The following is a 12,930-nucleotide window of genomic DNA, read 5'->3' as shown; positions in this document are numbered from 1 at the left end:
CAGATCAGGCCTGCAAAGAAACTGCGTTTCACAGGCCTTTGTAAGAGATGTTCCCCGTAGGCTGTTAGAGCACTGTGCAGAGCGAGTTGTTTCTTAGCTTCCCAAAGAGCTGGAAGCAAGATGCTTTGGGGCCCAACTCGCCCTTTGCAAAGAAGCCTGCACGTTGTGCCTTTCAGCTCTAGGGCAATGTAGCACTCCCAGAGCAGAAGTTCTACTTCAGCCCAATCAGGCCTGCAAAGAAACTGCGTTTCACAGGCCTTTGTAAGAGATATTCCCGGTAGGCAGTAAGAGCACTGTGCAGAGCGAGTTGTTTCTTAGCTTCCCAAAGAGCTGGAAGCAAGATGCTTTGGGGCCCAACTCGCCCTTTGGAAAGAAGCCTGCACGTTGTGCCTTTCAGCTCTAGGGCAATGTAGCACACCCAGAGCAGAAGTTCCACTTCATCCAGATCAGGCCTGCAAAGAAACTGCGTTTCACAGGCCTTTGTAAGAGATGTTCCCGGTAGGCTGTAAGAGCACTGTGCTGAGCGAGTTGTTTCTTAGCTTCCCAAAGAGCTGGAAGCAAGAAGCTTTGGGGCCCAACTCGCCCTTTGGAAAGAAGCCTGCACGTTGTGCCTTTCAGCTCTAGGCCAATGTAGCACACCCAGAGCAGAAGTTCTACTTCAGCCAGATCAGGCCTGCAAAGAAACTTCGTTTCACAGGCCTTTGTAAGAGATGTTCCCTGTAGGTTGTAAGAGCACTGTGCAGAGCGAGTTGTTTCATAGCTAGCCCAAAGAGCTGGAAGCAAGATGCTTTGGGGCCCAACTCGCCCTTTGGAAAGAAGCCTGCACGTTGTGCCTTTCAGCTCTAGGGCAATGTAGCACACCCAGAGCAGAAGTTCTACTTCAGCGAGATCAGGCCTGCAAAGAAACTGCGTTTCACAGGCCTTTGTAAGAGATGTTCCCGGTAGGCTGTAAGAGCACTGTGCAGAGCGAGTTGTTTCTTAGCTTCCCAAGGAGCTGGAAGCAAGATGCTTTGCGGCCCAACTCGCCCTTTGCAAAGAAGCCTGCACGTTGTGCCTTTCAGCTCTAGGGCAATGTAGCACACGCAGACAGAAGTTCTAGTTCAGCCAGATCAGGCCTGCAAAGAAAGTGCGTTTCACAGGCCTTTGTAAGAGATGTTCCCGGTAGGCTGTAAGAGCACTGTGCAGAGCGAGTTGTTTCTTAGCTTCCCAAAGAGCTGGAAGCAAGATGCTTTGGGGCCCAACTCGCCCTTTGGAAAGAAGCCTGCACGTTGTGCCTTTCAGCTCTAGGCCAATGTAGCACACACAGAGCAGAAGTTCTACTTCAGCCAGATCAGGCCTGCAAAGAAACTGCGTTTGAGATGCCTTTGTAAGAGATGTTCCCGGTAGGCTGTAAAAGCACTGTGCAGAGCGAGTTGTTTCTTAGCTTCCCAAAGAGCTGGAAGCAAGATGCTTTGGGGCCCAACTCGCCTTTGGAAAGAAGCCTGCACGTTGTGCCTTTCAGCTCTAGGGAAATGTAGCACAGCCAGAGCAGAAGTTCTGGTTCAGCCAGATTAGGCCTGCAAAGAAACTGCATTTCACAGGCCTTTGTAACTGATGCTCCCGGTAGGCTGTAAGAGCACTGTGCAGAGCGAGTTGTTTCTTAGCTTCCCAAAGAGCTGGGTGCAAGATGCTTTGGGGCCCAACTCGCCCTTTGGAAAGAAGCCTGCACGTTGTGCCTTTCAGCTCTAGGCCAATGTAGCACACCCAGAGCAGAAGTTCCACTTCAGCCAGATCAGGCCTGCAAAGAAACTGCGTTTCACAGGCCTTTGTAAGAGATGCTCCCGGTAGGCTGTAAGAGCACTGTGCAGAGCGAGTTGTTTCTTAGCTTCCCAAAGAGCTGGAAGCAAGATGCTTTGGGGCCCAACTCGCCCTTTGGAAAGAAGCCTGCACGTTGTGCCTTTGAGCTCTAGGGCAATGTAGCACACCCAGGTCAGAAGTTCCACTTCAGCCAGATCAGGCCTGCAAAGAAACTCGTTTCACAGGCCTTTGTAAGAGATGTTCCCGGTAGGCTGTAAGAGCACTGTGCAGAGCGAGTTGTTTCTTAGCTTCCCAAAGAGCTGGAAGCAAGATGCTTTGGGGCCCAACTCGCCCTTTGGAAAGAAGCCTGCACGTTGTGCCTTTCAGCTCTGGGGCAATGTAGCACACCCAGAGCAGAAGTTCCACCTCAGCGAGATCAGGCCTGCAAAGAAACTGCGTTTCACAGGCCTTTGTAATAGATGTTCCCGGTAGGCTGTAAGAGCACTGTGCAGAGCGTGTTGTTTCTTAGCTTCCCAAGGAGCTGGAAGCAAGATGCTTTGGGGCACAACTCGCCCTTTGGAAAGAAGCCTGCACGTTGTGCCTTTCAGCTCTAGGGCAATGTAACACACCCAGAGCAGAAGTTCAACATCAGCCAGATCAGGCCTGCAAAGAAACTGCGTTTCACAGGCCTTTGTAAGAGATGTTCCCGGTAGGCTGTAAGAGCACTGTGCAGAGCGAGTAGTTTCTTAGCTTCCCAAGGAGCTGGAAGCAAGATGCTTTGCGGCCCAACTCGCCCTTTGCAAAGAAGCCTGCACGTTGTGCCCTTCATCTCTAGGGCAATGTAGCACACGCAGAGCAGAAGTTCTAGTTCAGCCAGATCAGGCCTGCAAAGAAACTGCGTTTCACAGGCCTTTGTAAGAGATGTTCCCGGTAGGCTGTAAGAGCACTGTGCAGAGCGACTTGTTTCTTAGCTTCCCAAAGAGCTGGAAGCAAGATGCTTTGCGGCCCAACTCGCCCTTTTGAAAGAAGCCTGCACGTTGTGCCTTTCAGCTCTAGGCCAATGTAGCACACCCAGAGCAGAACTTCTACTTCAGCCAGATCAGGCCTGCAAAGAAACTGCGTTTCACAGGCCTTTGTAAGAGATGTTCCCCGTAGGCTGTTAGAGCACTGTGCAGAGCGAGTTGTTTCTTAGCTTCCCAAAGAGCTGGAAGCAAGATGCTTTGGGGCCCAACTCGCCCTTTGCAAAGAAGCCTGCACGTTGTGCCTTTCAGCTCTAGGGCAATGTAGCACTCCCAGAGCAGAAGTTCTACTTCAGCCCAATCAGGCCTGCAAAGAAACTGCGTTTCACAGGCCTTTGTAAGAGATATTCCCGGTAGGCAGTAAGAGCACTGTGCAGAGCGAGTTGTTTCTTAGCTTCCCAAAGAGCTGGAAGCAAGATGCTTTGGGGCCCAACTCGCCCTTTGGAAAGAAGCCTGCACGTTGTGCCTTTCAGCTCTAGGGCAATGTAGCACACCCAGAGCAGAAGTTCCACTTCATCCAGATCAGGCCTGCAAAGAAACTGCGTTTCACAGGCCTTTGTAAGAGATGTTCCCGGTAGGCTGTAAGAGCACTGTGCTGAGCGAGTTGTTTCTTAGCTTCCCAAAGAGCTGGAAGCAAGAAGCTTTGGGGCCCAACTCGCCCTTTGGAAAGAAGCCTGCACGTTGTGCCTTTCAGCTCTAGGCCAATGTAGCACACCCAGAGCAGAAGTTCTACTTCAGCCAGATCAGGCCTGCAAAGAAACTTCGTTTCACAGGCCTTTGTAAGAGATGTTCCCTGTAGGTTGTAAGAGCACTGTGCAGAGCGAGTTGTTTCATAGCTAGCCCAAAGAGCTGGAAGCAAGATGCTTTGGGGCCCAACTCGCCCTTTGGAAAGAAGCCTGCACGTTGTGCCTTTCAGCTCTAGGGCAATGTAGCACACCCAGAGCAGAAGTTCTACTTCAGCGAGATCAGGCCTGCAAAGAAACTGCGTTTCACAGGCCTTTGTAAGAGATGTTCCCGGTAGGCTGTAAGAGCACTGTGCAGAGCGAGTTGTTTCTTAGCTTCCCAAGGAGCTGGAAGCAAGATGCTTTGCGGCCCAACTCGCCCTTTGCAAAGAAGCCTGCACGTTGTGCCTTTCAGCTCTAGGGCAATGTAGCACACGCAGACAGAAGTTCTAGTTCAGTCAGATCAGGCCTGCAAAGAAAGTGCGTTTCACAGGCCTTTGTAAGAGATGTTCCCGGTAGGCTGTAAGAGCACTGTGCAGAGCGAGTTGTTTCTTAGCTTCCCAAAGAGCTGGAAGCAAGATGCTTTGGGGCCCAACTCGCCCTTTGGAAAGAAGCCTGCACGTTGTGCCTTTCAGCTCTAGGCCAATGTAGCACACACAGAGCAGAAGTTCTACTTCAGCCAGATCAGGCCTGCAAAGAAACTGCGTTTGAGATGCCTTTGTAAGAGATGTTCCCGGTAGGCTGTAAAAGCACTGTGCAGAGCGAGTTGTTTCTTAGCTTCCCAAAGAGCTGGAAGCAAGATGCTTTGGGGCCCAACTCGCCTTTGGAAAGAAGCCTGCACGTTGTGCCTTTCAGCTCTAGGGAAATGTAGCACAGCCAGAGCAGAAGTTCTGGTTCAGCCAGATTAGGCCTGCAAAGAAACTGCATTTCACAGGCCTTTGTAACTGATGCTCCCGGTAGGCTGTAAGAGCACTGTGCAGAGCGAGTTGTTTCTTAGCTTCCCAAAGAGCTGGAAGCAAGATGCTTTGGGGCCCAACTCGCCCTTTGGAAAGAAGCCTGCACGTTGTGCCTTTCAGCTCTAGGCCAATGTAGCACACCCAGAGCAGAAGTTCCACTTCAGCCAGATCAGGCCTGCAAAGAAACTGCGTTTCACAGGCCTTTGTAAGAGATGCTCCCGGTAGGCTGTAAGAGCACTGTGCAGAGCGAGTTGTTTCTTAGCTTCCCAAAGAGCTGGAAGCAAGATGCTTTGGGGCCCAACTCGCCCTTTGGAAAGAAGCCTGCACGTTGTGCCTTTGAGCTCTAGGGCAATGTAGCACACCCAGGTCAGAAGTTCCACTTCAGCCAGATCAGGCCTGCAAAGAAACTCGTTTCACAGGCCTTTGTAAGAGATGTTCCCGGTAGGCTGTAAGAGCACTGTGCAGAGCGAGTTGTTTCTTAGCTTCCCAAAGAGCTGGAAGCAAGATGCTTTGGGGCCCAACTCGCCCTTTGGAAAGAAGCCTGCACGTTGTGCCTTTCAGCTCTGGGGCAATGTAGCACACCCAGAGCAGAAGTTCCACCTCAGCGAGATCAGGCCTGCAAAGAAACTGCGTTTCACAGGCCTTTGTAATAGATGTTCCCGGTAGGCTGTAAGAGCACTGTGCAGAGCGTGTTGTTTCTTAGCTTCCCAAGGAGCTGGAAGCAAGATGCTTTGGGGCACAACTCGCCCTTTGGAAAGAAGCCTGCACGTTGTGCCTTTCAGCTCTAGGGCAATGTAACACACCCAGAGCAGAAGTTCAACATCAGCCAGATCAGGCCTGCAAAGAAACTGCGTTTCACAGGCCTTTGTAAGAGATGTTCCCGGTAGGCTGTAAGAGCACTGTGCAGAGCGAGTTGTTTCTTAGCTTCCCAAAGAGCTGGAAGCAAGATGCTTTGGGGCCCAACTCGCCCTTTGGAAAGAAGCCTGCACGTTGTGCCTTTCAGCTCTAGGGCAATGTAGAGCACCCAGAGCAGAAGTTCCACTTCAGCCAGATCAGGCCTGCAAAGAAACTTCGTTTCACAGGCCTTAGTAAGAGATGTTCCCCGTAGGCTGTAAGAGCACTGTGCAGAGCGAGTTGTTTCTTAGCTTCCCAAAGAGCTGGAAGCAAGATGCTTTGGGGCCCAACTCGCCCTTTGGAAAGAAGACTGCACGTTGTGCCTTTCAGCTCTAGGGCCATGTCGCACACCCAGAGCAGAAGTTCTACTTCAGCCAGATCAGGCCTGAAAAGAAACTGCGTTTCACAGGCCTTTGTAAGAGATGTTCCCGGTAGGCTGTAAGAGCACTGTGCAGAGCGAGTTGTTTCTTACCTTCCCAAAGAGCTGGAAGCAAGATGCTTTGGGGCCCAACTCGCCCTTTGGAAAGAAGCCTGCACGTTGTGCCTTTCAGCTCTAGGCCAATGTAGCACACCCAGAGCAGAAGTTCTATTTCAGCCACATCAGGCCTGCAACGAAACTGCGTTTCACAGGCCTTTGTAGTGATGCTCCCGGTAGGCTGTAAGAGCACTCTGCAGAGCGAGTTGTTTCATGGCTAGCCCAAAGAGCTGGAAGCAAGATGCTTTGGGGCCCAACTCGCCCTTTGGAAAGAAGCCTGCACGTTGTGCCTTTCAGCTCTAGGCCAATGTAGCACACCCAGAGCAGAAGTTCTACATCAGCCAGATCAGGCCTGCAAAGAAACTGCGTTTCACAGGCCTTTGTAAGGGATGTTCCCGTTAGGGTGTAAGAGCACTGTGCAGAGCGAGTTGTTTCTTAGCTTCCCAAAGAGCTGGAAGCAAGATGCTTTGGGGCCCAACTCGCCCTTTGGAAAGAAGCCTGCACGTTGTGCCTTTCAGCTCTAGGCCAATGTAGCACACCCAGAGCAGAAGTTACTTCAGCCAGATCAGGCCTGCAAAGAAACTGCGTTTCACAGGCCTTTGTAGCTGATGCTCCCGGTAGGCTGTAAGAGCACTGTGCAGAGCGAGTTGTTTCTTAGCTTCCCAAAGAGCTGGAAGCAAGATGCTTTGGGGCCCAACTCGCCCTTTGGAAAGAAGCCTGCACGTTGTGCCTTTCAGCTCTAGGGCAATGTAGAGCACGCAGAGCAGAAGTTCCACTTCAGCCAGATCAGGCCTGCAAAGAAACTGCATTTCACAGGCCTTTGTAACTGATTCTCCCGGTAGGCTGTAAGAGCACTGTGCAGAGCGAGTTGTTTCATAGCTAGCCCAAAGAGCTGGAAGCAAGATGCTTTGGGGCCCAACTCGCCCTTTGGAAACAGGCCTGCACGTTGTGCCCTTCAGCTCTAGGGCAATGTAGCACACCCAGAGCAGAAGTTCCACTTCAGCCAGATCAGGCCTGCAAAGAAACTGCGTTTCACAGGCCTTTGTAAGAGATGTTCCCGGTAGGCTGTAAGAGCACTGTGCAGAGCGACTTGTTTCTTAGCTTCCCAAAGAGCTGGAAGCAAGATGCTTTGCGGCCCAACTCGCCCTTTTGAAAGAAGCCTGCACGTTGTGCCTTTCAGCTCTAGGGCAATGTAGCACACCCAGAGCAGAAGTTCTACTTCAGCCAGATCAGGCCTGCAAAGAAACTGCGTTTCACAGGCCTTTGTAAGGGATGTTCCCGTTAGGGTGTAAGAGCACTGTGCAGAGCGAGTTGTTTCTTAGCTTCCCAAAGAGCTGGAAGCAAGATGCTTTGGGGCCCAACTCGCCCTTTGGAAAGAAGCCTGCACGTTGTGCCTTTCAGCTCTAGGCCAATGTAGCACACCCAGAGCAGAAGTTACTTCAGCCAGATCAGGCCTGCAAAGAAACTGCGTTTCACAGGCCTTTGTAGCTGATGCTCCCGGTAGGCTGTAAGAGCACTGTGCAGAGCGAGTTGTTTCTTAGCTTCCCAAAGAGCTGGAAGCAAGATGCTTTGGGGCCCAACTCGCCCTTTGGAAAGAAGCCTGCACGTTGTGCCTTTCAGCTCTAGGGCAATGTAGAGCACGCAGAGCAGAAGTTCCACTTCAGCCAGATCAGGCCTGCAAAGAAACTGCATTTCACAGGCCTTTGTAACTGATTCTCCCGGTAGGCTGTAAGAGCACTGTGCAGAGCGAGTTGTTTCATAGCTAGCCCAAAGAGCTGGAAGCAAGATGCTTTGGGGCCCAACTCGCCCTTTGGAAACAGGCCTGCACGTTGTGCCCTTCAGCTCTAGGGCAATGTAGCACACCCAGAGCAGAAGTTCCACTTCAGCCAGATCAGGCCTGCAAAGAAACTGCATTTCACAGGCCTTTGTTAGTGATGGTTCCGGTAGGCTGTAAGAGCACTGTGCAGAGCGAGTTGTTTCATAGCTAGCCCAAAGAGCTGGAAGCAAGATGCTTTGGGGCCCAACTCGCCTTTTGCAAAGAAGCCTGCACATTGTGCCTTTCAGCTCTAGGGCCATGAAGCACACCCAGAGCAGAAGTTCTACTTCAGCCAGATAAGGCCTGCAAAGAAACTGCGTTTCACAGGCCTTTGTAAGAGATGCTCCCGGTAGGCTGTAAGAGCACTGTGCAGAGCGAGTTGTTTCTTAGCTTCCCAAAGAGCTGGAAGCAAGATGCTTTGGGGCCCAACTCGCCCTTTGCAAAGAAGCCTGCACGTTGTGCCTTTCAGCTCTAGGCCAATGTAGCACACCCAGAGCAGAAGTTCTAGTTCAGCCACATCAGGCCTGCAAAGAAACTGCGTTTCACAGGCCTTTGTAAGAGATGTTCCCGGTAGGCTGTAAGAGCACTGTGCAGAGCGAGTAGTTTCTTAGCTTCCCAAGGAGCTGGAAGCAAGATGCTTTGCGGCCCAACTCGCCCTTTGCAAAGAAGCCTGCACGTTGTGCCCTTCATCTCTAGGGCAATGTAGCACACGCAGAGCAGAAGTTCTAGTTCAGCCAGATCAGGCCTGCAAAGAAACTGCGTTTCACAGGCCTTTGTAAGAGATGTTCCCGGTAGGCTGTAAGAGCACTGTGCAGAGCGACTTGTTTCTTAGCTTCCCAAAGAGCTGGAAGCAAGATGCTTTGCGGCCCAACTCGCCCTTTTGAAAGAAGCCTGCACGTTGTGCCTTTCAGCTCTAGGCCAATGTAGCACACCCAGAGCAGAACTTCTACTTCAGCCAGATCAGGCCTGCAAAGAAACTGCGTTTCACAGGCCTTTGTAAGAGATGTTCCCCGTAGGCTGTTAGAGCACTGTGCAGAGCGAGTTGTTTCTTAGCTTCCCAAAGAGCTGGAAGCAAGATGCTTTGGGGCCCAACTCGCCCTTTGCAAAGAAGCCTGCACGTTGTGCCTTTCAGCTCTAGGGCAATGTAGCACTCCCAGAGCAGAAGTTCTACTTCAGCCCAATCAGGCCTGCAAAGAAACTGCGTTTCACAGGCCTTTGTAAGAGATATTCCCGGTAGGCAGTAAGAGCACTGTGCAGAGCGAGTTGTTTCTTAGCTTCCCAAAGAGCTGGAAGCAAGATGCTTTGGGGCCCAACTCGCCCTTTGGAAAGAAGCCTGCACGTTGTGCCTTTCAGCTCTAGGGCAATGTAGCACACCCAGAGCAGAAGTTCCACTTCATCCAGATCAGGCCTGCAAAGAAACTGCGTTTCACAGGCCTTTGTAAGAGATGTTCCCGGTAGGCTGTAAGAGCACTGTGCTGAGCGAGTTGTTTCTTAGCTTCCCAAAGAGCTGGAAGCAAGAAGCTTTGGGGCCCAACTCGCCCTTTGGAAAGAAGCCTGCACGTTGTGCCTTTCAGCTCTAGGCCAATGTAGCACACCCAGAGCAGAAGTTCTACTTCAGCCAGATCAGGCCTGCAAAGAAACTTCGTTTCACAGGCCTTTGTAAGAGATGTTCCCTGTAGGTTGTAAGAGCACTGTGCAGAGCGAGTTGTTTCATAGCTAGCCCAAAGAGCTGGAAGCAAGATGCTTTGGGGCCCAACTCGCCCTTTGGAAAGAAGCCTGCACGTTGTGCCTTTCAGCTCTAGGGCAATGTAGCACACCCAGAGCAGAAGTTCTACTTCAGCGAGATCAGGCCTGCAAAGAAACTGCGTTTCACAGGCCTTTGTAAGAGATGTTCCCGGTAGGCTGTAAGAGCACTGTGCAGAGCGAGTTGTTTCTTAGCTTCCCAAGGAGCTGGAAGCAAGATGCTTTGCGGCCCAACTCGCCCTTTGCAAAGAAGCCTGCACGTTGTGCCTTTCAGCTCTAGGGCAATGTAGCACACGCAGACAGAAGTTCTAGTTCAGCCAGATCAGGCCTGCAAAGAAAGTGCGTTTCACAGGCCTTTGTAAGAGATGTTCCCGGTAGGCTGTAAGAGCACTGTGCAGAGCGAGTTGTTTCTTAGCTTCCCAAAGAGCTGGAAGCAAGATGCTTTGGGGCCCAACTCGCCCTTTGGAAAGAAGCCTGCACGTTGTGCCTTTCAGCTCTAGGCCAATGTAGCACACACAGAGCAGAAGTTCTACTTCAGCCAGATCAGGCCTGCAAAGAAACTGCGTTTGAGATGCCTTTGTAAGAGATGTTCCCGGTAGGCTGTAAAAGCACTGTGCAGAGCGAGTTGTTTCTTAGCTTCCCAAAGAGCTGGAAGCAAGATGCTTTGGGGCCCAACTCGCCTTTGGAAAGAAGCCTGCACGTTGTGCCTTTCAGCTCTAGGGAAATGTAGCACAGCCAGAGCAGAAGTTCTGGTTCAGCCAGATTAGGCCTGCAAAGAAACTGCATTTCACAGGCCTTTGTAACTGATGCTCCCGGTAGGCTGTAAGAGCACTGTGCAGAGCGAGTTGTTTCTTAGCTTCCCAAAGAGCTGGAAGCAAGATGCTTTGGGGCCCAACTCGCCCTTTGGAAAGAAGCCTGCACGTTGTGCCTTTCAGCTCTAGGCCAATGTAGCACACCCAGAGCAGAAGTTCCACTTCAGCCAGATCAGGCCTGCAAAGAAACTGCGTTTCACAGGCCTTTGTAAGAGATGTTCCCGGTAGGCTGTAAGAGCACTGTGCAGAGCGAGTTGTTTCTTAGCTTCCCAAAGAGCTGGAAGCAAGATGCTTTGGGGCCCAACTCGCCCTTTGGAAAGAAGCCTGCACGTTGTGCCTTTCAGCTCTAGGCCAATGTAGCACACACAGAGCAGAAGTTCTACTTCAGCCAGATCAGGCCTGCAAAGAAACTGCGTTTGAGATGCCTTTGTAAGAGATGTTCCCGGTAGGCTGTAAAAGCACTGTGCAGAGCGAGTTGTTTCTTAGCTTCCCAAAGAGCTGGAAGCAAGATGCTTTGGGGCCCAACTCGCCTTTGGAAAGAAGCCTGCACGTTGTGCCTTTCAGCTCTAGGGAAATGTAGCACAGCCAGAGCAGAAGTTCTGGTTCAGCCAGATTAGGCCTGCAAAGAAACTGCATTTCACAGGCCTTTGTAACTGATGCTCCCGGTAGGCTGTAAGAGCACTGTGCAGAGCGAGTTGTTTCTTAGCTTCCCAAAGAGCTGGAAGCAAGATGCTTTGGGGCCCAACTCGCCCTTTGGAAAGAAGCCTGCACGTTGTGCCTTTCAGCTCTAGGGCAATGTAGCACACCCAGAGCAGAAGTTCCACTTCAGCCAGATCAGGCCTGCAAAGAAACTGCGTTTCACAGGCCTTTGTAAGAGATGTTCCCGGTAGGCTGTAAGAGCACTGTGCAGAGCGAGTTGTTTCTTAGCTTCCCAAAGAGCTGGAAGCAAGATGCTTTGGGGCCCAACTCGCCCTTTGCAAAGAAGCCTGCACGTTGTGCCTTTCAGCTCTAGGCCAATGTAGCACACCCAGAGCAGAAGTTCTACTTCAGCCAGATCAGGCCTGCAAAGAAACTGCTTTTCACAGGCCTTTGTAAGAGATGTTCCCGGTAGGCAGTAAGAGCACTGTGCAGAGCGAGTTGTTTCTTAGCTGCCCAAAGAGCTGGAAGCAAGATGCTTTGGGGCCCAACTCGCCCTTTGGAAAGAAGCCTGCCCGTTGTGCCTTTCAGCTCTAGGGCAATGTAGCACACCCAGAGCAGAAGTTCCACTTCAGCCAGATCAGGCCTGCAAAGAAACTGCGTTTCACAGGCCTTTGTAAGAGATGTTCCCGGTATGCTGTAAGAGCACTGTGCAGAGCGAGTTGTTTCTCAGCTTCCCAAAGAGCTGGAAGCAAGATGCTTTGCGGCCCAACTCGCCCTTTGGAAAGAAGCCTGCACGTTGTTCCTTTCAGCTCTAGGGCAATGTAGCACACCCAGAGCAGAAGTTCTACTTCAGCCAGATCAGGCCTGCAAAGAAACTGCATTTCACAGGCCTTTGTAGTGATGCTCCCGGTAGGCTGGAAGAGCACTCTGCAGAGCGAGTTGTTTCATGGCTAGCCCAAAGAGCTGGAAGCAAGATGCTTTGGGGCCCAACTCGCCCTTTGGAAAGAAGCCTGCACGTTGTGCCTTTCAGCTCTAGGCCAATGTAGCACACCCAGAGCAGAAGTTCTACATCAGCCAGATCAGGCCTGCAAAGAAACTGCGTTTCACAGGCCTTTGTAAGCGATGTTCCCGGTAGGGTGTAAGAGAACTGTGCAGAGCGAGTTGTTTCTTAGCTTCCCAAAGAGCTGGAAGCAAGATGCTTTGGGGCCCAACTCGCCCTTTGCAAAGAAGCCTGCACGTTGTGCCTTTCAGCTCTAGGCCAATGTAGCACACCCAGAGCAGAAGTTCTACTTCAGCCAGATCAGGCCTGCAAAGAAACTGCGTTTCACAGGCCTTTGTAAGAGATGTTCCCAGTAGGCTGTAAGAGCACTGTGCAGAGCGAGTTGTTTCTTAGCTTCCCAAAGAGCTGGAAGCAAGATGCTTTGGGGCCCAACTCGCCCTTTGCAAAGAAGCCTGCACGTTGTGACTTTCAGCTCTAGGGCAATGTAGCACACCCAGAGCAGAAGTTCTAATTCAGCCCAATCAGGCCTGCAAAGAAACTGCGTTTCACAGGCCTTTGTAAGAGATATTCCCGGTAGGCAGTAAGAGCACTGTGCAGAGCGAGTTGTTTCTTAGCTTCCCAAAGAGCTGGAAGAAAGATGCTTTGGGGCCCAACTCGCCCTTTGGAAAGAAGCCTGCACGTTGTGCCTTTCAGCTCTAGGCCAATGTAGCACACCCAGAGCAGAAGTTCTAGTTCAGCCAGATCAGGCCTGCAAAGAAACTGCGTATCACAGGCTTTTGTAAGAGATGTTCCCGGTAGGCTGTAAGAGCACTGTGCAGAGCGAGTTGTTTCTTAGCTTCCGAAAGAGCTGGAACCAAGAAGCTTTGGGGCCCAAGTCGCCCTTTGGAAAGAAGCCTGCACGTTGTGCCTTTCAGCTCTAGGCCAATGTAGCACACCCAGAGCAGAAGTTCTACTTCAGCCAGATCAGGCCTGCAAAGAAACTTCGTTTCACAGGCCTTTGTAAGAGATGTTCCCGGTAGGCTGTAAGAGCACTGTGCAGAGCGAGTTGTTTCATAGCTAGCCCAAAGAGCTGGAAGCA

Source organism: Equus caballus, chromosome 5 (genome assembly GCF_041296265.1).
Source record: "Equus caballus isolate H_3958 breed thoroughbred chromosome 5, TB-T2T, whole genome shotgun sequence".
Lineage (NCBI taxonomy): Eukaryota > Metazoa > Chordata > Mammalia > Perissodactyla > Equidae > Equus > Equus caballus.
The sequence above is the reverse complement of the archived record's forward strand: the minus strand, read 5'-3'. Positions refer to the sequence as shown.